Source organism: Macaca nemestrina, chromosome 2, assembly GCF_043159975.1.
Source record: "Macaca nemestrina isolate mMacNem1 chromosome 2, mMacNem.hap1, whole genome shotgun sequence".
NCBI classification, from domain to species: Eukaryota; Metazoa; Chordata; class Mammalia; order Primates; family Cercopithecidae; genus Macaca; species Macaca nemestrina.
In genome coordinates this window covers 133,544,874-133,566,669 of record NC_092126.1, presented here as the reverse complement: position 1 = coordinate 133,566,669, position 21,796 = coordinate 133,544,874, and the positions used below count along the sequence as shown (strand labels likewise).

The window sequence follows — 21,796 nt, the reverse complement described above, 5'->3', positions numbered from 1 at the left end:
CACGGTTCAATACATCTTTATTATATTTTTATAAAATCTTTGTTGCTATAAACTCAATCGATAAAAAGTTACCTTTAAAATAATTTAAGCAAGTGGCTATATTTTTTTCTATTCTAGACTTATTCAAATTAATTTAAAATATTTTTTTTTCCTGTACTCTTCTCCTCCTGTTTGCTTGATGTACTCTGACATAAATTCAATACAAATATCGGTGGCTGTTCAGAGGGGCAGCCTAGAAATGTTAATTGGCTGATCAAAATAACAGCCTCATCCTAATTCTAGGCAGCTCTCATCCCTAAAAGAATCATGTTCCCAAATTCCTATAAATTTAAAAATAGAATTCCAGTGCCTTTGATTGAGTGTGCCAGTTTGCATTATTTTTCCATTTTATAAAACTTATGGTTGGAAAAAAATGTGCATTGCACACAAAAATGTGTAAAACACAACTCATAAGTAAGTAATCTTTACAGTTAACTTGAAAATATTACATAGCTGTTGGGTTTTGATAATTTTAGGTGTTCCATTCAACAACTCTTTTTTGCATACTTACCGTGAGCCTGGTACTGTGCTGATGGCTGTATTTATTCTTAAGCATGAAGAACCACTCTGCCATTTCAAACTCTGTCAGTCTACAGTGTTTTAATGTCTTATCATCGAACTCTCTTGGAAGGCCAAGTTGATTTCATTTAGAAAAGCTAACCAAATCCCACTAATTAGGCATACACCTAAAATAAGGATTTTTTTTTTCCTGCAAAGATGTTTGCCATCTGTTAAAACTGATAGTCACTACAATTTTAAGCAATGGCTATACTTAGCTTTACATTTCAGTTCTTACCTAGTCTTTTCTTTGCCCAGAAGTATTTCACCCTCTCCTGTGTGCGTGTTATACATAACATAAAATTTACTGTTTTAACAATTGTAAGTGTACAATTCAGTGGCACTAAGTACATTCACAATGCTGTGCAACCATCACTCTATTTCCAGAAATTTTTCATCATCCCAAATGGAAACTTTGTACCCATTAAATAACTCCTCATACCCCCCATCTCCCTCAAACCCTGGTAATCTCTATCCTATTTTCCATGTCTGTGAATTTACCTATTACAGGTACCTCATATAAGTGGAATCATACCACATTTGTCCTTTGTCTGGCTTATTTCATTTAGTGTAATATTTTTAAGGTTCATTTATGTTGTAGCATGTATCAGAATTTTATTCCTTTTTATGCAAAAATAATATTCTATTGCATGTATATACTGCATTTTGTTTATGAATTCTTCTGTTGATGGACATGGGTTGTTCCCACCTTTTGGCTATTGTGGATAATGTTGCCATCAACCTTTTACAAGAACCTGTTTGAGTCCTTGTTTTTAATTCCTTTGGGTATGTACCTAGGAGTGGAATTGCTGGACTACATAGTAAATTTATGTTCAGCATTTGGAGAAATTGCTGAACTGTTTTTCACAGCAGCTGTACAATTTTACATCTCACCAGCAATGCACAAGAGTTCCAATTTCTCCATATCTTTGCCAACAATTGTTATTTTCTTTTTTAAAACATAATAGCCAACATAATGAGTGTGAAGTGGTATCTTATTATGGTGTTGATTTGCATTTTCCTAATGACTAATAATGTTGAGTTGAGCATCTTTTCATATGTGTATTGGCCATCTGTATATATTCTATGGACAAATGTCTATTCAAGTCCTTTGCCTATTTTTGAATTGGATTATTTCTTTTCATTGTTGTTGAATTGGGTTTTGGTGTTAGACAAACACATGCTTAAAATTCAGTTCCACCATTTACAGACCTATGGAGTTAATTTAAAATTCCTGAGCCTCAGTTTCCTTGTTTGTAAAATGAGGCCATTAATAACCACTTCAGGATATTGATGTCAGACATAAGTGAGATAATGATGTAGAATTACCTTATTAGGTAATTGTGGCATATGGTCAGGACTCAACAGATGTAGTTATATTTTGAAAATATTAGCTATTTGTTCTTAGCTATCTGGTTATATTTGTAGAAAGTGAAGCAAAATGATCACCTATCAAAACCAGTTGCTTAATCTAGTTTCTTAAGGTGGCCTGCAATGTCCTTCCATCTTAAAGAAAATTAACAAAGAAGAAAACTAAAGTTAGAGGCTAGTTCCCAGTCTGTCAATCACTTAAGCAACAAAAAAGAAAATCTGAATAGGGCAATAAATAATGTGTTAAATTTTTTAACTTTATAAACACTTGATTTGATAACACTAAACACTCATAGTTATTTTTATTATTTATTTAACTTTTCTTATTCACATCTGGACAAATTTATTGGCAAAAATATCAAACCAAGCTTTACATTGTCATGCCAATTTCTCTCTTACTAGCACTCATACAAGATAAATATTCCATAGAGTATGAATCAAAATTAAATTCATTTAAAAGTATCATTGAAATTCAACTTCTTTTCTTTACAGTGGAGGAAGCTGGAATAAATATGAATTCAAGAAAACAATTCTAGAAGTGAGAATCTATCAGGTAATGGGCAGAGAAATGATTTCTAATGCAAACCACACTCAAACAGTAAAGAGCAAGGATTTCAACCAATTCTTCCTATTGGAAGTTAAAATTATACCCCAAAGGACCTAATTCAATAAGCAGCTATTTTCACCAACAAATTAAGTGATTTTTTTTTTTTCTGACAGAGTCTCACTCTGTCACCCAGGCTGGAATGCACTGGTGTGATCTCGGCTCACTGCAACCTCCATCTCCCAAGTTCAAGTGATTCTTGTGCCTCAGCCTCTCAAGCAGTTGGGACTATAGGCACATGCCACCACCCCTCATTAATATTTTGTATTTTTAGTAGAGATGGGATTTCACCATGTTGGCCAGGCTGGCCTCAAACTCCTGGCCTCGAGTGATCTGCCCACCTCAGCCTCCCAAAGTGGGAGCATTACAGGCATAAGCCACCATGCCCAGCCAAATTAAGGGATAATTAATAGAAAGATAATGCTACTTTCTGGCTAAATGGGAGGTTTAGAAACACTATTCTAGCTCTCAACAGAGAGAAGAGAACTTTGAAGGGACATTAAACTAAGAAAAGATTCCACATTGGTCTCATCCACTGTTCAAAGATTAGGCATAATGGTATTTTTAAAAGACTTTAAAATTTGATATGACATCTAGCCAAAGAGAAGAGAATTTACTCTTGTTATTATGTATGTGTCTGGCTGAAAAGAAGGAAGGGTTAAGTGTATTATCATCTGATAAAAACCAATGAATTGTGAAATGAAATTATTTATTTTCAAGTCCAATCTGTGACTTGCTACTTCCTATCTCATGTCGTGATGCAGAAGAAGATATAGGATTAATTTTAAAATACATGAGCCTGCAATATGGTATAATAGTTTAGCTCATGGACACAGGAGTCATATGGTCCAAACACCAGATCTCCTAGTCACCTGGAACAAGTGTCTTAATCTCTCTAAGCCCAGACTGCTCAGTTGTCAAATGAGCTTAACAACTGTGCCTGCTTGAGTTCAATGGGCAATGTATGAAAGCACTCAGACCAGTAGCTGGCAATGATAAATATATTTTACCTCTTACTACTATCATTATCATCAGTGAGAAAACTCCATTGTGTGGATGACATTTTTACCTCTGGAAAAACATGAGACACATCTCATTTTGAATATGCCCAAAGAATGAGAATGAAAATATTTGGAGAGGCTTCATCCCCCAGACGAAGAAAGAATTCTGTCAGTTTTTGCTGTGGTTAGCACAAAGAGAATATACCACACAGCCCAAAGGAATGACTTCTACCAAAATCTCCCGTTAAATGTTTCATTTTACCTCTTATTTCTCAAATTTAGGGATTTTTTTTTTCAACTAATGTATAACCAGGCATTTCCTGGGCCTGGATGTGACACAACTCTGTGGCATAGACAGGAATTTGCCACCTACCCACAAACCTTTTGATAGGACAAGGGTCTCACAGCCACAAATTCTCCCCGTTAGTTCATCCCTCTGGCTGCAATTGTGTGAATGGTCTTGGGAATGTATCTCCTGCCTAAAGTAAAGACCTGAAAGCAAACACAACATATTCAAAGAAGCACAAGGCACATCATTCCCACGAAGAGAGAGTAAAGCCTCAACTGCTATTCCTTGTCAAATAACTTAAGGTGTTTTTTAGCTGTCTAAAATGTGAGAAGGAAAAACAAGAGAGAAAAAAAAAAGAAAAAGGAAGGAAGGAAGGAGAAAGAAGGAAAGAGAAAGAAAGAAAGAAAGAAAGAAAGAAAGAAAGAAAGAAAGAAAGAAAGAAAGAAAGAAAGAAAGAAAGAAGGAAGGAAAGAAGGAAGAGAAAGAAGAGAAGGAAGAGAAGGAAGAGAAGGAAGGAAGGAAGGAAAGAAGGGAGGAAGGGAGGAAGGGAGGAAGGGAGGAAGGGAGGAAGGGAGGGAGGGAGGGAGGGAGGGAGGAAGGGAGGAAGGGAGGAAGGGAGGAAGGAAGGAAGGGACTTTGATGAGGTAAAGTATTAAGTGGCTTTTAACTGAAAATGCAAAGCCATTCACATTTGCCCTAATACTGCCTAAGTGTATGTTGCAAAGGCCTTTTAAATACTGTATATTTCAATATTACCCCCAAATGAAAATGGCTTTGAGATGTCTTCTGTATTCTTTGCTGGGGCCCGAAAAGAAATCACTGCATTACCTTGCATTTGCTCTTAGAGTCATTAGCCTTAGACAGCACCATCATTTAAGAAATTTATCATCAGTGCTGTCCTTCGCACAATGTATTAGTGCAATACATTATAGGAGCACCTTACTCTGATGATGTATGGCTTCTAAGATGGCAACATCTGGGGATGAATGGGCCTAAGAATAGATTTGGTGTAAGAGAATAAATGCATAAATCCACCTTGGTAGTGTTATTCTAAAATAAACCAGTATTTGTTGCTATCAACCTACTCCAACCCTCATAACCATCTTTACAACTTGCTTGATGTAGTAAAATGATTCTTCATGACATTAAAATGATTTTTGATGACAAAGAGGGAAGGTTTCTAAAATGCGTGGGTTGGTGCATTGAGAGATAACCTAGCATAAGCTTGATGATAAATTTCAGTCACGGCTTTCAAGAAAACTCTAATTCAGTCCACCTCTTGCTCACTTAAATTTTTCAGTAGATTCTCCAAAAGAGAGAAAGGAGATTAACATCTGATGTCTTCAAGGGCATTAGAACAAAAATTGAGTCACAATTAATTAGTCTATACCAAATTCGCACTTTCTACATGGCTGATGATACATTTTTCCTAAAGCTCAATTCTCCCATTTCCATTCTTCAAAGTCCAGGATGCTTCCCTCTCCATTACTTTGTCTAAATCGGACACAAATATTTTAGCTAACTACTGAAATAAATCATTATGAACATTCAACCTCAAAGAAAATGATAGCAAATGAAAATGCCTTAATGTCCTGATTCATGGATAGGAGTATGATCTGCAGGGTCACAGACTTCTTTGTTAAGATGGTTTTAAAGAACCCATTTTACAAACTCCCAGTATAGTCTGGGAAGCGGCCCTACTTCCTCATTTTAAGCACTGAGCCTCAAGGAGTCAGTGCTAAAATGATGTCCCAGTTCAATTTGTTGCCTTATTCCACCATCCGGGGATGCTTCTTTAACTGGGTTTAATTACGCTAAGAGAAAAAGAAAAGATTGATAGGATAAAATGTCATGCTTGCACCATCACACAATTATGTCCAATTAATATATTTCCACTAAGCATGTTGACATTGCCAACCGGTTCAGAATCCTAGTGTGGTAAACTCAGAGGACCCTGGCTCCTTTTACTGCATGATCATCAACATGAGTCTCTAAAGAGACTTGGAGCCTCCATCAGCATCTCTCGGGCTACCATAAGATTATCATATTATGTGATCTTAACAATTTTCCTCCCACAGGATGTTGTGGACAGAGAAAAAAAATCCTAGTCTAGACCACTTGTCTGTGGTGATCATGGACTTGATATGTCTTCAATATTTCTGCAGTCTGTCATCTAAACCAATACCCTCTGCTATTTGGGAAAGCTTTACTAACCAGCAGGAAATCTTGATTTCAGTAGGAAAGAAACATAGAGGCAGAAAGAGAGGCAAGTGAGAAAGACTGAAACAGAGGAAAAAGTAGAAAGGAGGAAGGAATGGAAAAAAAACGAATAAAATAAATAAATTCCTGACCTTCAAACTGTCTTATATTCAATTGGCTAACAACTACACTAAATCAAGAACACTAGTTCCTGAAATCAGAAATCCTGTTCTCAGAAGTTAAAACAGAATATATTCAATGTCTGGAGAGCAGCAGTAAATATCATTTTCCAGTGACATTATTTCCTTTCATAAAATAAATTAGCACCTTAGCAAAATAAAATATCTAAGGAAGAAACACATCATTGTGTCATTAAATGATTTTCCAAAATTATTTTCTCTTTTTTTACTTTTATAAATTACGAAAATTTCACCGTTTGTCATTTCCATTACCCTTGAACAACACAGGTTTGAAATGCATGGGTCAATTATATGCTGATTTTCTTCCATCTCTGCCACAACAAGACCAACCCCTCCTCTTTCTCCTCCTCCTCGGCCTACTCAATATGAAGATGGTGAGAATGAAGACCATATCATGATTCACTTCCACTTAACAAATAGCAAATATATTTTCCTTACAATTTTCTTAATAACATTTTCTTTTCTCTAGCTTACTTTGTTGTAAGAATACAGTATATAATACGTATAACATACAAAATATGTATTAACAGACTGTATGTTCTCAGTCAGGGTTCTGGCCAGCAGTAGGTTATTGCAGTTAAGTTTGTAGTGAGTCAAAAGCTACACTCAGATTGTCGACTGCATGGGAGTTGGTGCCCCAAAATCCCATGTTGCTCAAGGGTCTTCATCTTTCTGTTTCCTATTTTCTGACTTCTTTCTGGGAATAGGCGTTATGGTTTAAGATGGTTGTCAGCTACTTAAACATAAAACAGGCTAGGCACGGTGGCTTACGCCTGTAATCCCAGCATTTTGGAAGGCCGAGGCGGGTGGATCACCTGAGGTCAAAAGTTCAAGACCAGCCTGGTCAGCATGGTGAAACCCCTTCTCTACTAAATACAAAAATTATCTGGGTGTGGTGGCAGGCACTTGTAATCCCAGCTACTCAGGAGGCTGAGGCAGAAGAGTCGCTTGAACCCGGGAGGGAGAAGTTGCAGTGAGCCAAGATTGCGCCTCTGTACTCCAGCCTAGGTGAGGAGAATGAAACTCCATCTCAAAAAAAATAAAAATATAAAAACATAAAACAACTGGAGACTCAGCATTAACATAAAACTATGGTATTTATTCCAAAATAACTTTTTCTCTAGATTCTTTTAAGTGACAATATGCCTCAGACTTTATCATATCCACCAACTGGCAAACATTCTGGAGTTCACAGATTTTATCATAAAATAACATGCCCTTTGTACCTATGTAGATCTCAGACAATGGTGTTGTCTATGGGAAGCTCAAGGCCTCTTCCAGTCCCTTCTTCTCCCCTTTCAGCAAGAATGGGGCAAGCTCATGACCTCAGCAGTCTTAGGTCATCTTCCACCTCTTCTCACAATTGACTAAACAGCCCCAAGGAATCAAACAAATGAGTTTCTGCCTCTCTCACTCCTTTCCCTCTGCATCTCTCATTTCGCTACCAATGTTAAGATCCAAGATATGCACAAGGTAGGAGGAAATAGATTATTTGGTTTAGATTCTTATCTCTGGAAAACAAAGCAAAAAGTCTTTCTTGGAACCAGCCTAAATGACGGTCTTCTACGTTGAGGTTTAAAATTCTAATGCTTTCCTTTGCCTCTTCCACGTATGAATCTTTCAAGGACCTTGTGCAGAACCACAGATTGGGGGAAGCAAAATTCAGCTGAGAGGCAGCAAAGCATGGTGGCTGGGAGGGGTCTCCTGGCATCAGAGGCTTTGCTGCTTACTAGCTCTGTGTCTTTGGGCAAACAGCTTATTTTCTCAAATCCTACATTTCATTTGGTGGTATATGATGAGTTGTTGACAAATATCAGCTAATTTTATAATTATTTTTGAGGTACTGCTGGTCTAATATCATCTACTAGTTTCTATTCCAATCAGAAGTTATACGTCTGCCTAATGTTTAATTTGTGACAACTACAAGAAGTGGATTTATAAAAACAGAGAAGATAAATAATGAAAAATCATAGGAAACTATCATGCTTTTATCATCGTATATCAGAGAAAAGCATGCAATGGTTCCATTTCCACTATATGTCTAGACTTGTGCTACTTATTGTAGAAATATAAAAGAAATGTGAGACATTGTTCTTTGGGTCAAAGAACTGCCAATCTAACTGAGGAAATGAGACAGACAGAATAATGAGAGTGTAATCCCAGGCGGAATTGCATAGACCTGTTACTGATTGAGGCAGATGTGAAATTAGGGATAGACCAGTTTGAGTACAGTGGTTAGGAAAAAGATAGGAAGGAAGAGCTGCACCAAACCTGAATACAAAGGTCAGCTGGAGACAGGCAGAAGGAAAAACTGTGGGCACTCTGGGAGGAAGGCTCAATATGAACAGAAGGACAGAGACAGAAATGGACATGGTGTAGGTTGTAAGACTCAATAACGGGTTGGCAAACTATGGCTTGCAGTCCAAATTTGACCCAGGCCTATTTTTGTAAATAAAGTTTTATTGGAATACATACACGTGACAAAAGAAATGGACATGGCAAGAGCTGGAAATAGAGATGATACCTTGCTTCAAACAACAAGCAGATGCAGCTAAATTTCTGATAGTGGACAAATGAGAGCCACCAATAGTTAACTGAGTCAAGGAAAAGTATGAGGAGAAGTTACAGCAGAGTTAGGATTCACATTTTTACTTACTATGAACACTGCCTCCCAGATGTTAATTTTGAACAGTGGCATGAGTAATAGCTACACACTAAGAAATTCATGACTACAGGAAATAAAGGAAACATATTTTAAATAAAAGAAAGAATATAAAGAAATAAAGAAACATAAGATTCCTAGTCTTAGAGACTGGAAATTATTTGTACTTTTCACTAAAATGAATTTTAAGAAGCCAACTTCAAAGCAGAGATTATGAGATGAGTTGAGATTTTGCAATTCTAGTCATAGCGATGTTTTAGTGTCTAGTGGAATGCTGTATTAACAGGAAATTTGGACCCAATTCTTCTAACCATTATCTTAATTCAAGGCAATTACATGGAATTCCAACCCAACTTTTTCTTCACAAGAAATGTATCCATTCAATCTTTCCTTCATCCCCAGAATAAAATGATAACAAAAACAATTTTTACATGGCAGAGCTATTCCACTTGCAAATGGTGTCAGCTAATATTTTGTTTCAAAATGAGAAAATCAAACCACATGGAACTTGAATCTTTTAGAATGGCTTAGGCCCTTTAGCTGTGCACCAAACTTGGTCAGAATCAGTGAATTATTTAATGATATTCTTGAGAAACAACCCAAAAAGACATGGTGAAATGATAAGATGCTAAGTCCAAAGGGACTTTATTTCATCTAGTCAATTAGAATTGCCTTTGGAATTTATGATACAAGTCAGAGTGCTACACAGATTTTGCAATACGAAATAAAATTAGTTCCATAAATGTTCCCAACTGAGAGAGCAAAAGAACCAAAAAAACATGAGAGACAGTTGTCTCTCTTCTCTACTGGCAGTATCACAATACAATTTCTTGATGAAATCAAATTATGCACATTTGGGGGGCTTGTTGGGGGAATATCATATTGTCATTTGAATCCCCTGAATTACCGTGGAGAATCGGTTTGTAGAAATCCCTGTATATTCTAGCCCCAACTCAAGGACAACAGATTATTGGAGGAACAAAATCTTTAAATTGGTAAAAAAACAAAAGGCCCTTCTCGTTAAGATGTTGCCTTCCAGCAAGCACTACTAACACTCAGCAGGTGATGTGAAACTCTGTCACCTACCACCTCCGTTCTGGTGCCTAAGCAGGTTTAGATCTCAAAGTCTTTCTTCCCCTTGATAAGAACTACTTCTTAAAAATGTTGATGAAGATTTCATAGGTTTCTTTGAAAATAATTATTGAAAAAGAAATGGCCCCCAGGTTTTATCTATGCATAGCAATAAGTCTCAGCTGCAAGGAAGTTTTTTTAAGTCAAGATTTTTGCTTCCAAAAAAACAGATTTGTACAAATGCATTTAAAAACCTTATTAATTGAAGCAGGCTACAGTCCAATTACTCTGGTGGCTTGAAAACAATCCCAAAATAATAAAATATATAATGATGATGGTTGTTTTTCCCTGTTAATATCACCACAATCTGAGAAATTCTTTGAGCCGTTGCACTGAAAATGATTTGGATCCTTAAAGACAATTAATTACAGAAGACCAAAGCGAGGTTTTGAAAAGTGAAAAAACTAAATATAATCAGGCCTAGTAGAAATACATTTGGCATTATTTAAACAAGCTATGTTTTTCTTGACTGCTCTTTTAGCATTTTGCCACTTCCTCATTTTGCCACAGATGTTTTATTTTATAAGTGGATGAACTTCATCATTTTCATTGACTAAAATGTCTAAAAATAGGTAAACAGTTATAAAAACAGCAAAAGGTTAACAAGGCTGAAACAGAGGCCATATGCTGGCTTCTTTCTTGAAAAGTAAACATATCAAACTGAAATAAAAGAAAATCTAATATGAAAAAATATATTCTAACTGAAAATGAGAACTCATTACACTAATTATGACAGGAAATGTGTTTTGGTAGCCTCTTACTGAAAAAGGTTTTCTCACATCTCACATCCTCCCTTCTCTTCCCACCTCCCCACCCTGAATGTACACACACAGAGGGAATGTTTTCCATGAACAGCCAATGTGGTGAAAAGAGGAAACGCTCTAAAGTCACTTTCCATGGAAAATAAAATTCCAACGTTTAACTCCCTTCTTGAAGCTATGGCATCATAATCTCCAGAGGGCCTCTGCTAGAATACAAATATTTCATTTCATTCACCATTATAAACACTTTCAGAACTTGGTTCTGCCATTTTCTCACTCTCTGGCACTAAGACACTTGCTTAAACATTCTAAATCTCATTCCTTCATTGGTAAATAACAAGGTATGTTTATATAAGGATGCACGTTTCCTATAGTTGTTGGGAAGATGACGTGGAATGATGTCCATAAAAGGCTTACTTTGCATCATGCCTGAATTTTAAAAGGCGCTCAATCAACAGTAGTTGCTACTGCTATTATCATTATTAATTATTTATTGTTACTATTCTCATTAGCTAATGGGAAAGGAATAAGATCCAAGTGGGCTCAATCAGATGATTAGAAGGCGAAGAGAAATGTGTGGATGACAGCCATGGAGGATGAGAAGTTTTCAGGCTCTGCCGTCCCACGCTGCACAGGGAGCGGAAGACTCTGTAATCAACACCACCACCTCTTTGACAAGTTTGCCTGCGGCCAGGCCTGGCTCTGTTGACTCATCTGCCACTACCACAGATGCCACAGTCTCCATATTGGTGGGCAGACTAATAGAAGAAAATCAGTGCAAATCCAGAGCATTTGGATAATTTCAGCTCCTTTGGTCATTTCCTAGGAGAGGTCAAAAATTGTACTCTTTTGTCTAGGGTGGCTGAAGACCCATGTTCCTGTTGAATTTTTGCTTCCTGTTTTAATCTCTTAGCTCTTGATTGTGGAAAAATAATTGAGGAGATAGAGAGGGTTAAAGGAAAGAATAAAAGGGAAAAAACATGACTTTTAGATCCATATTTAGTATTCTTTTCTGCAAGATTCACCTGGGGATTTGGCTAATCACATATTTGCAATTGGTGCTCAGCCCAGTCCCTCATATGCTGCAGGAACACCATCATTTCTCTGGCTGTGATGCACAAGTGCATTTTTAACTCTACCTTTATGGCCTTTGGATCGTTTCTGCCTATGAAAATAGAGCCAAGCAAGAATTTCCTGAGCTTCTGGGTTCTGGACTTGAAGAAGCATTTCTTCACAGAGAGTACTCAGAGAACTCACATTACACCAAATTTTGACAGTTGTTATCCGAGCTGCCAATAAGTGTGAGAAAGGCTGTCAAACAAAGCCAAATGGAGTTCCTTACTGCAAGACTTCTCAGAGCCTTGAATGTGTTAATGTGGAATATTAATTCCTAAGAACAGCACTTCTGGCCATCCAGTACTTTTTTTTAAATCACAGAGCATTTCCCCAAAATGCTGAGGAAAGTGCCAAGATGTTTTTTTTTTGTTTTTGTTTTTGTTTTTGTTTTGAGACGGAGTCTCGCTCTGTCACCTAGGCTGGGGTGCAGTGGCGTGATCTCGGCTCACTGCAAGCTCCGCCTCCCGGGTTCACACCATTCTCCTGCCTCAACCTCCTGAGTAGCTGGGACTACAGGCGCCCGCCACCACACCCGGCTAATTTTTCATATTTTTAGTAAAGATGGGCTTTCACCATGTTAGCCAGGATGGTCTCAATCTCCCGACCTCGTGATCTGCCCGCCTTGGGCCCCCAAAGTGCTGGGAGTACAGGCGTGAGCCACCGCGCCCGGCCCCAAGATGGTTTTACATCTAAATTTGCTCATTTTGTCTTAACTTATGTTGATTTGGTAACCTAAGTTCATAAAATCTATTTAAGGAAAGAATTTTAAAATCCCATAATCATCCTTAGTAATGCTGGTATGAAGCTTGTTCAGGACACAGAACTCTGAATCTTTAACTAACACCACAAGTCTTGAGATATATACAAAGATGGACAACTCATACAGTATCATACACCTGAATTCTATGAAAAACATTTTTCTTAAACTCCAGTGTAGACACTTGAGGATTAAAGCCAGAAGTTACTTTGAGAGTTGGAGGAAAGACAGGGTGATTTGTTCTGTCCCTAAAGACATTCTCCATAAGTGGCCCCTTTTCAAACTCCATGAAGTGCACAGGCACAGGCAAGTGCCTCTTTTCTATGTTCATGTTCACCCATAACCTACAGAACAGATCCGATGCATATGGATTTGGATGAAATGTGTGAACTTGGCTAACGGTAATGGTTTTGTTTTGCCTGCAGGCAAATACATTGAATAAAAGAATAAATGTATGTCTTCAGGAATCAGGGACTATGCTCTCCAGAAGCAGACAACTTCTCTGAAGTCTCCTCCTAGTAAACAGGGTTGATTTTGCCTGAAATCCCCTCTACCTCCTTCAGTCAGTTAGCAAGTTTTATTTATCTTTTAGATGCCTCCATGTCTTGGGGGTTGGTGAAGGAAAGAGTCCAGACATTCTTACACCAGTGGAAGGCAGATTATGTTAGCCAATTGAATTCCCTCTGTCCTCAGGATAAAATCCTGTGTCACAGGTCACTAGGTGTGGGAAGTTCTCTCTCTGCTTTGGAAATAGTAGATAGTAAGGGTCTTAAGCCTGGAGTAAAGACCATCATTGCCATAAGGGCAGAGATGGCCTTCTTGTAAATGAAACCAATGCTGAGGAGAACAGACTTGGAAGATGGCAAAGTAAAGAGTCCTGATGACAGTGTTCAAACTCTACCCTGTAGGTCTTTGACCCATCTCTGCCTCTAATAAGAGGAACCAAGCAAGAATTTCCTGAGCTTCTGGTTTCTGGACTTGAGGAAGCATTTTTTTTTTTTTTTCACAGAGGGTTTTCGAGAGAGCCCTCGGATCTAGCCACAACTCTGAAATATATCCCTCCAAAGTTTCAACTTACAGGCACAGTAGTGTCTTTTCTGTTTCAGCTAGTTTGAGCTGGGATTCTAAAGCTGCAGTAAGAAAGTGGCTGAATAATCCACTCCTATTCTTAAAAATTCATGCAAAATTTGCATTCTCCTTCATAATACATCCATGTGTGTTTTAAAAAGAAAAATATGTTAAATTATTTACCTTTGAGTAAAGTTGACTTTCCAGGAGGATGTGCCATGTTTATACAGTGTCTTCTCTCGCCCCTCGCTCACTGCTGAGGACCCCAGTTTTGAGTTGCATGGTTGTGGAATAAGAATGTAACAGTACCTTTCTGAGACTTTCAGTCTTACTATCCTGAAGGAAAGAGAAGGAGAAGCTGAATGAAAGAAGATGAAGAAGAATTACATCCCAGGGAGGCTCACGTACTGGCCTCCTTTGCCTGGAGCTCCACTGACTACAATTCATAAAGTAACATGACTGACTGTTACTGAGCACTTACTATGTGCCAAATGCTTTATATGTATGATTTTACTCCTCATAACAACCTTTGAGGAGGCTACTATTATTGCTTCTAGTTTATAATTTTTTAAAAAAAGAAACTCATTCAGACTTTAAAAAATTATGCAAGACTACAAACCTAAAAATAACAAAGCCAGAGTCAAAACCTAGACAAATTAGGAACCTAAAATCATCATTATCATCAACATCATCATTATCATGATCACATTTATTATATGCCAGAAACTTCTCAAGTGTTTTACCTAAATAATGGAACAGGTAGTTAATTTTATCCTTTTCTCAAAAATGGGAAAACCAAAATTAACTTTGCTTAAAATGACACAGCAAGTATGTTTCAAAACTAGATGATCTTGCTCCAGAGTCTACAAACTTGATAGTAGATTATTGATCATAGTTTTCTTCTTTCCTTAGCCTTTTAGGGTAGATAAAAAGGAAGAACAGTGCTTCCTTGTAAGGTAGAAGAGGCCCCAAGACCCTTACACCAACCTATCTATGTACGAGAACTTCCCATTGACAACCAAAGGTAAGAAACAGAAAACCTGGCACAGCAAAGCCTCACCATTGTCTACATCACACTCAAAGTTGCACCTTCTACAGTCTGGCCCAATTCATGTCTTCTGATTTCACTGGGTCATGTCAAAGACCCTTCCTGGTAGTAGAATAAAAAGGGGCAAGTAGTTATATTAGTTTTCTATGGCCGATGTAACAAATTACCACAAATTTAGTGCCTTAGAAAAACAAAAATGTATTACCTTACACATCTAGAGGTCAGACATCACAGTGGGTCAGCAAGGCTGTGTTCCTTCTGGAAGCTTTAGGTAAAAATCTGTTTCCTTGCCTTCTCTAGCTTCTAGAGGCCTCTTGCATCCTTGGCTTTCGTCCCTTCCTTCATCTTTAAAGTCCACAGTGTAGTATCTTCAAGTCTTCCTTTGACTCTGATCCTTGTGGCTTCCTCTTTCCCTCATAAGGACCCTTGTAATGACATTGAGCCCACCTGGATAATCCAAAAAACAAAAAACAAAAAAAACAAAAAAACTACTTCCCATCTCAAGATTCTTAATCTCATCTACAAAGTCCCCCTTCCCTTGTAAAGGTAATATACTCAGAGGTTCCAAGGATTAAGATGCGGACATCTTTGAGGAGCCATTATTTTGATTCCCATATACTTTCCCCAGGGGCCAACAGACACTGCTGCTTGAAAATAACTTCAAGCTTCATGATTTCAGTTTTGAGTCACATCTCTCTGCTCCAGCTCCGGATCATGGATTGGAACCAGAAGGCTCTCCTGCTGAGTCCAGGAGGGAGCTAGAGAAAGGGGTTGAGACTATTCACACCATTATCCCTTTTTCTTCTGGCCTAAAGGTCATTATCACCTTTAACTCACAGCATTGCCATTTCTGGTTGTCAGATGCATTCATCTCTGGGTATTTACTGCATCTGAAACTTCCAGAGTAAGTTTACACAGTTCTCTCTTTAATACTTGTGTTTTCAAACACAGTATGAGCAGTGATTATTTCCTTCTTTAGGTCTGAGATCACTGTGCTTTCCATACTTCATAATAGCAAGTGATTTATTTGTTTTAGAGCCTGTGTTCTTGGATTCCCTCCCAGGCTATGTTTGAATGGCATTATAGAATTTTGCCAATCTTTGTTTTCTTTGCTACAATATCAGAGAAATGGAACTGAAATACCCACAGTTTTCAGACACTTCTTAACCAATTGACTTCACTTCCATAGTAAAAAAAAAAAAAAAAAAAAAAGTTAACTCTTCATTTCAGTCTCACATACAATTATGGAGTCTCTTCACTCTCTTAAATCTTGGACTAAATGAAAGCAGTCATGGTTCAAAGTTGGCTTTAAATTATACATTCTGAAAGACGAATTAAAAAAACAAACTCTCCTTACCCACATATTAGGGCTGAGAAGAAGGGCCCTACATTTAAGAACATCATTTGTCCTAACAATAGGTATTTTCAAAGCTTTGACCAAATCTTTGGAATTCAAAGGAGACCTGGAATGGAGTTTTAAGGGAGAGCTAAGGAAAATTGCATTACTCTGCATAAGAAAGTGGAAGACTTTTTGTTTTTGCTTTTTTTATTTCCTTAGAGGCAGCCATAGACAATATATAAATAAATGAAAGTCATGGTGTCCCAATAAACTTTACAAAAAAAAAAAATAGATGATAGCATGTACCTCAGAAATATGTAGAACTATTATGTGTCTATAGTAATTAAAAATAAAAGGGTATAAAAAGGTGAAGAACCCTTGAGTAATACCCCAAAGTATAAAAACCGGGGCAGTATATGGCTGATGTGGTTTGGCTGTCACCTTGAATTGTAATCCCTATAATCCCCAGGTGTCAAGGTTGGAACCAGGTGAAGGTAACTAAATCATGGGGGCAGTTTCCCCCATGCTGTTCTCATGATAGTGAGTGAGTCTCCCGATATCTGATGGTTTTATAAGCGACTGGCATTTCCGGTATTTGCACTCACTCCGTCCTGAAGCCCTGTGAAGAAGATGCCTGCTTCTCCTTTGCCTTCTGCCATGATTGTAAGTTTCCTGAGGCCTCCCCAGCAATGCAGAACTGTGAGTCAATTAAATCTCTTTCCTTTACAAATTACCCAGTCTAGGGCAGCAGTAAAGAATTACCCAGTTCTTTATAGCAGCATGAGAACTAACGAATACAATGGCACATACACCTCTCCGGAGACAATTACAGCAAAGAGATTACAATATGCTGAAATTACAAATAGGTTATTAACAGGGAGTTGGGGTGGTTTAACAGGAACCCTAAGACACAAGAATGACATCAGTGAAAATAGCATCCATCTTCCCCTCCGTGCTATGGCGAAGGTTTGGCAATAAACAGGACAGGTCTTAGGGTTGACCCAAGGAGCACCGCTCCTGATAAACTATGGTTGTATTCCCTTTTGAGAAGTAGGAGTGGTGGAAATCACATGGACTTGGTTAACCACTAAGACCTGGGTATAAATCCTACTTCGACCTGTCATCAGCTGCAGGTCGTTGGACTACTTACTTCATCTGTGAGTCTTAGTATCCAGCTTCGCCAAACTTTATAAGGCTCAGGAAAAATACAAAAGGACAGAACGCCCTGAGGAAAGGGCAGGCCCTTAATGCACATTCCCTTCCTCTTTCTTGTGCTGTGGTTATTGGTTTCCCCTGGATGACTATTTAAAATAAGAGTCTGAAACACTCCACAAATGTGTGAGAGCACAGCTGCTCATCTAGCATTTCAGGTTTTCATTACGCAAACTGATAAGACTTATATTCTGTAATTGGTGCATGTTCTTTTTTTGCCTAATGACACTAATCTGTTTTTATCTTAGTCATTTAACTGAGTTTCATGATTAGCACAGGCAAGGTTTTAGGGATTTAAATCATTTGTTTGATGTTTTTGCTTTTAGGCATGTTTGATTATTTATTAAAATCGATAAAATCAGCTGTGTCAACTAGTTATTAAAACTATAATTCTTTTATTGGCTAATAGCAGGAGGGCTGAAGCAAAAGAAAAACTAAAACATTACATGAATTCTTGATTATGAAGCAAGTTTCTATAGGGGTGGCCTACATACTTTGCATTAACTGAAGCCTGTTTAGAACAAGTCTGTTCTATCTTTAGTCAATAAGGAAAGGACCAAGTGGGTAAGCATATGTGCAACTCATGTTCTAATTTATGCTTTAAAATAAAAACAAGTTTGAAAGAAGCAATGTGTTCTGGTCTTCAGAAAAGAAATACCAAGTACGTGCTAAGGGAGAGTGGTGAATAGTATCCAAAGATGACTTCCCTCCATTCCTTCCCACCCTGTACCTGCATGTCATTCCAACCACCAAGAGGTAAATGCTCTGCCCCTTTTTCTGAATCTGGTTCTGCCTGTCACCTGCTTTGGCTGATGGAATATGGTGGGGGTGACACTCTGCCAGTTCTGGTCAAGGTCTTCAAGAGGCCTTTAAGAGCTTCCACTTTGAATGTAGAAAGCCAGATGCCACGCTCTAAAAAAGCTTGGGCCAGAATACTAAATGATGAAACACCACATGGAGAAAGAAGGACACATGGTGAAGTTCAGAGATGCAATGTGGGACAAGCAAGTAGCATCTTCTTGTAGCTCCCAGCCCAGCCCACCCCATATGGAACAGAAGAACTGCCCAGATAAGCTCTACCAGCATTCCTAATGTAAGTACTGTGAATAATAATAAATTATTATCTTTTTAAGCCACTAAGTTTTTGGGTGCTCTGTTATTCATCAATATATAACTCAAACAAGGGCAGGAGGGATAAGAGAATGACCATAGACTTTCAGGTAACTTTTAAAATAAAATATTTCACTGAAGGAGTGAATTTCTGTTGGCCCAGGATTATCTCTTCCCTTCAATGAAATTTCAACAGAAAGAGCTCCTCTTACTGAAACATTGTAGGAAAGAGAGAGAATGCACACAGATGAGAAAACATTGGTCTAGGATTCAGAGTTCTGGCTCCAGCCCGGGCTCTGCCACTCAGTGAAACAATGCTGGATAAAGCAGTTCACCCTCTGGGCTTCCATTTTGTCATCAGTCAAATGAAAAAAAGTGGCTAAGAGGGTCATTTGGCCTAGGATTTTACAGTCTTAGGTGTAGATGCTGAAACATGAACCCTATGTATTGTTTTATATGTAATCAGAGAAAGATACTCAAGGATGGATAATAGATAACGTTCTCCACAAAACTTTAAATTTGTGTCTCATCTGAACTCACTGCCTGTGTAATGTGGTGTTATAATTTGTTTTTAAAAACTATAACTTGTGACCAATGTAATTATGTCGCATTGTATTTTGTATGCTGACTAAATTTTAATTTGAAATTTTCAAACTTTAAAAAATGTTCTAAATATTGTAAGGTGGTTTAGGTATTTCTTTGTTTCTAACACTTTGGAAGTCTTAGAAGATAGAACTGATCTGTACCTCTTTTAAGCTGTAAGAAATCCTAGGTGTTAGTAACTATGTTGTCTCTAGGATCCCTTTTAGCTCTATACGTTGACTGTCACCCAGGTTTTCTTTCATTATTGTACCTACAGAATAATAAAGTACATGTTGAATATAATTTGTAATTTTTCTGATGTCTTTTTATGGTACCAAGACATCCTTCTGAACTGATAGGCTTCATCAGAAATAAAAAGTTTGTCCCAAGAAATCAAAATAACTGTACAGAATGTTTCACACGTCTTGGTGGTGTTAACAAAATGTTTGCCCACATACAGAGCTAACTTACTAGCCATAGGCAGCTCTTAGACAGGTGTCTCATGTCTGTGTGTGTGCATGAACACATGATAAGTTACCAAAATCATAATAGTATTTTAACCCCAGTTATATAAACAATTTAGCCTCTCCTCCTCTCCTGCAAAAAGACAAAAGAAATGGAAAGAAAAAAGATGCTTTTAACTTTGTAAAAAATTAAGTACCCAAGAGAAGAAAGAAAAAAGATAGTAAATATATAAAATATATGCAAATTAAAGCAGTATAATACCATTATCACCTGTCAAACTGGCAAATTAAAAAAATTAATTCCCAATGAAGCCAAAATAAAGACATTTTCATTCTAAAAGACTGAAATAATTTGTCACCAGATACTTACTAAAAAATATATTAAAAAGTATTCTTTAAGCAGAAAGAAGATTATCCCAGATGAAAGAACAGAGATTAAAAAAAAGAGTAAAGAGCAAAAAAAATATGGTAAATATGTGATGTCTCAAAATGAATACTGAATGTACAAAACAATAATACTAATGTCTTACTGGCTTCTGTAATATATAAAATTAAAATACACAATGTCATATTAATCAGTAGGGAATAAATAGCATTAAAGTGGCTATCACTAATGTTCATAATAAAGTTAAAAGTCCTAACATTAGACTTTGATATGTCAAAGATAGATTTAATAGCCATGTAAATACCAAAATAATATAAGTAAAACTTTCAAACTCCTGGAGCAAAACATGAGATAATAAAAACTCTTTAATATAATTTATCCAAAAACATAGAAAAGAAAAAGAAGAGAGGATAGGCTAGATAGATAGGAGACACTCTAATATATCAATGATTACATTAACTATAAATGTACTAAATGTTCCATTTAAATGACAAAGACTATCCAACTGGATTTAAAAACAAAACAAAACAAACCACTCTACACTGTTTAAAAGGCATAAGTATAATGGTTGAAGGCAAAATATTTTTAAAAAGAGAAAAAATATATGCAATATAAAGTAACAAAATGGAAACTGTGAAATAAAACAAAATATATTTTCAGTCAAAAGTACTACTGGAGTAAACAGGGGCAAATAAATAACAAATATTTACTCACTAGGAAAATGTAGCAATTCTAAATTTGTATGCACCTAACAACATAACCTCAAAATACATGAATCAAAAATTAACATAGTTATAACAAGAGGTAGGTAAATCCACAATCATAGTAGAGTATTTTAACATCTATTTCTCTGCTACTGTCAGGCCAACTGAACAAAATCAGTATAGATGTAAAAGATTTGAAGGATACAACTAGCAAACCCAATTCAAAGCAGGTACATAGAATACTGTCCCAAACTAGACAATGCACATTCTTCACAGGCACATGTAAAATGTAGCCACAGTCGATAATAGGCCATGAAGTAACTCCTAATAAATTTCAAGAGGTTGGAACCATATAGAGTATGTTCTCTGACCTCTAGCAACTAAATTAGTAATCAAAAACAAAAAGTTAAGTAGAAAATCCATACACAGTACTTGGAGTTTAAGAAATAAATTTTAGTGGCCTCTACTTCCAGCTATGACAGAGTTGATAGTTGATAATAATCCCCCTCAAAAATAACTATAAAACTGGATATAAGAATAATGATGATGAATAAATATAATTCTACCACTGTTGGTGAGAGAATTATAAGTGACTTGATGGTTGGCTTTTCTTTGTGTTTTTATATATTCTCTGAGTTTTCTAAATTTAATATTAGTCACTTTTCGTAAATTCAACGAGAATTACCTTTTCACTCAGTGACAATGAGAAGTTATTATGAATAAGCTGTCATTAATTTTTTAATTAGTTATGTCTTCAATCAGTAGTCGTTATTCTCATATGGGGGCCTTCAACGCTGTTTGATGTTATTAAAAATCTACTAATTCTTTGACCCAGCAGTTCCATTTCTACAAATGTATTTCCCCAGAACACATTCACACATCTATGCAAAGGTGGATATGCAAGAATATATACTGTATATAGACATATATTCTGAACTTTTATTTACAGAACACTAGACTTAAATGTCCACTTACAAAGGACTGGTTAAATAAACTGTGATACATCCATATATAGAAGACTCATGCAGGCATTGACCAAGAGTAAAGTAGGTCTCTATACTCTGATATACTGTATGTCTTTGGTTAACTCTCTTTGTTTACAAGCAACAGAAGTTAATTCTGGCTTATGCAAGCAAAACAAAATGAATTGGAGCAATATGAGTTGATCCACAGAATGGACAGGAGCCTGGAGAGCA

At 36.9% G+C, this 21,796-nt stretch overlaps 1 long non-coding RNA gene across 1 annotated transcript in view; it reads right to left on the bottom strand.

Annotated features, from left to right (window-relative positions):
- The window catches only part of LOC105479572 (uncharacterized), a 381,347-nt gene that overhangs the window by 357,403 nt on the left and 2,148 nt on the right, over positions 1-21,796 (bottom strand). Inside the window, exons 2-3 of the long non-coding RNA XR_011620186.1 lie at positions 15,010-15,251; positions 13,940-14,092 (exon numbers count right to left, since the gene is read on the bottom strand). This is a non-coding gene — a long non-coding RNA (uncharacterized lncRNA). The remainder of the gene's footprint in view (positions 1-13,939; positions 14,093-15,009; positions 15,252-21,796) is intronic.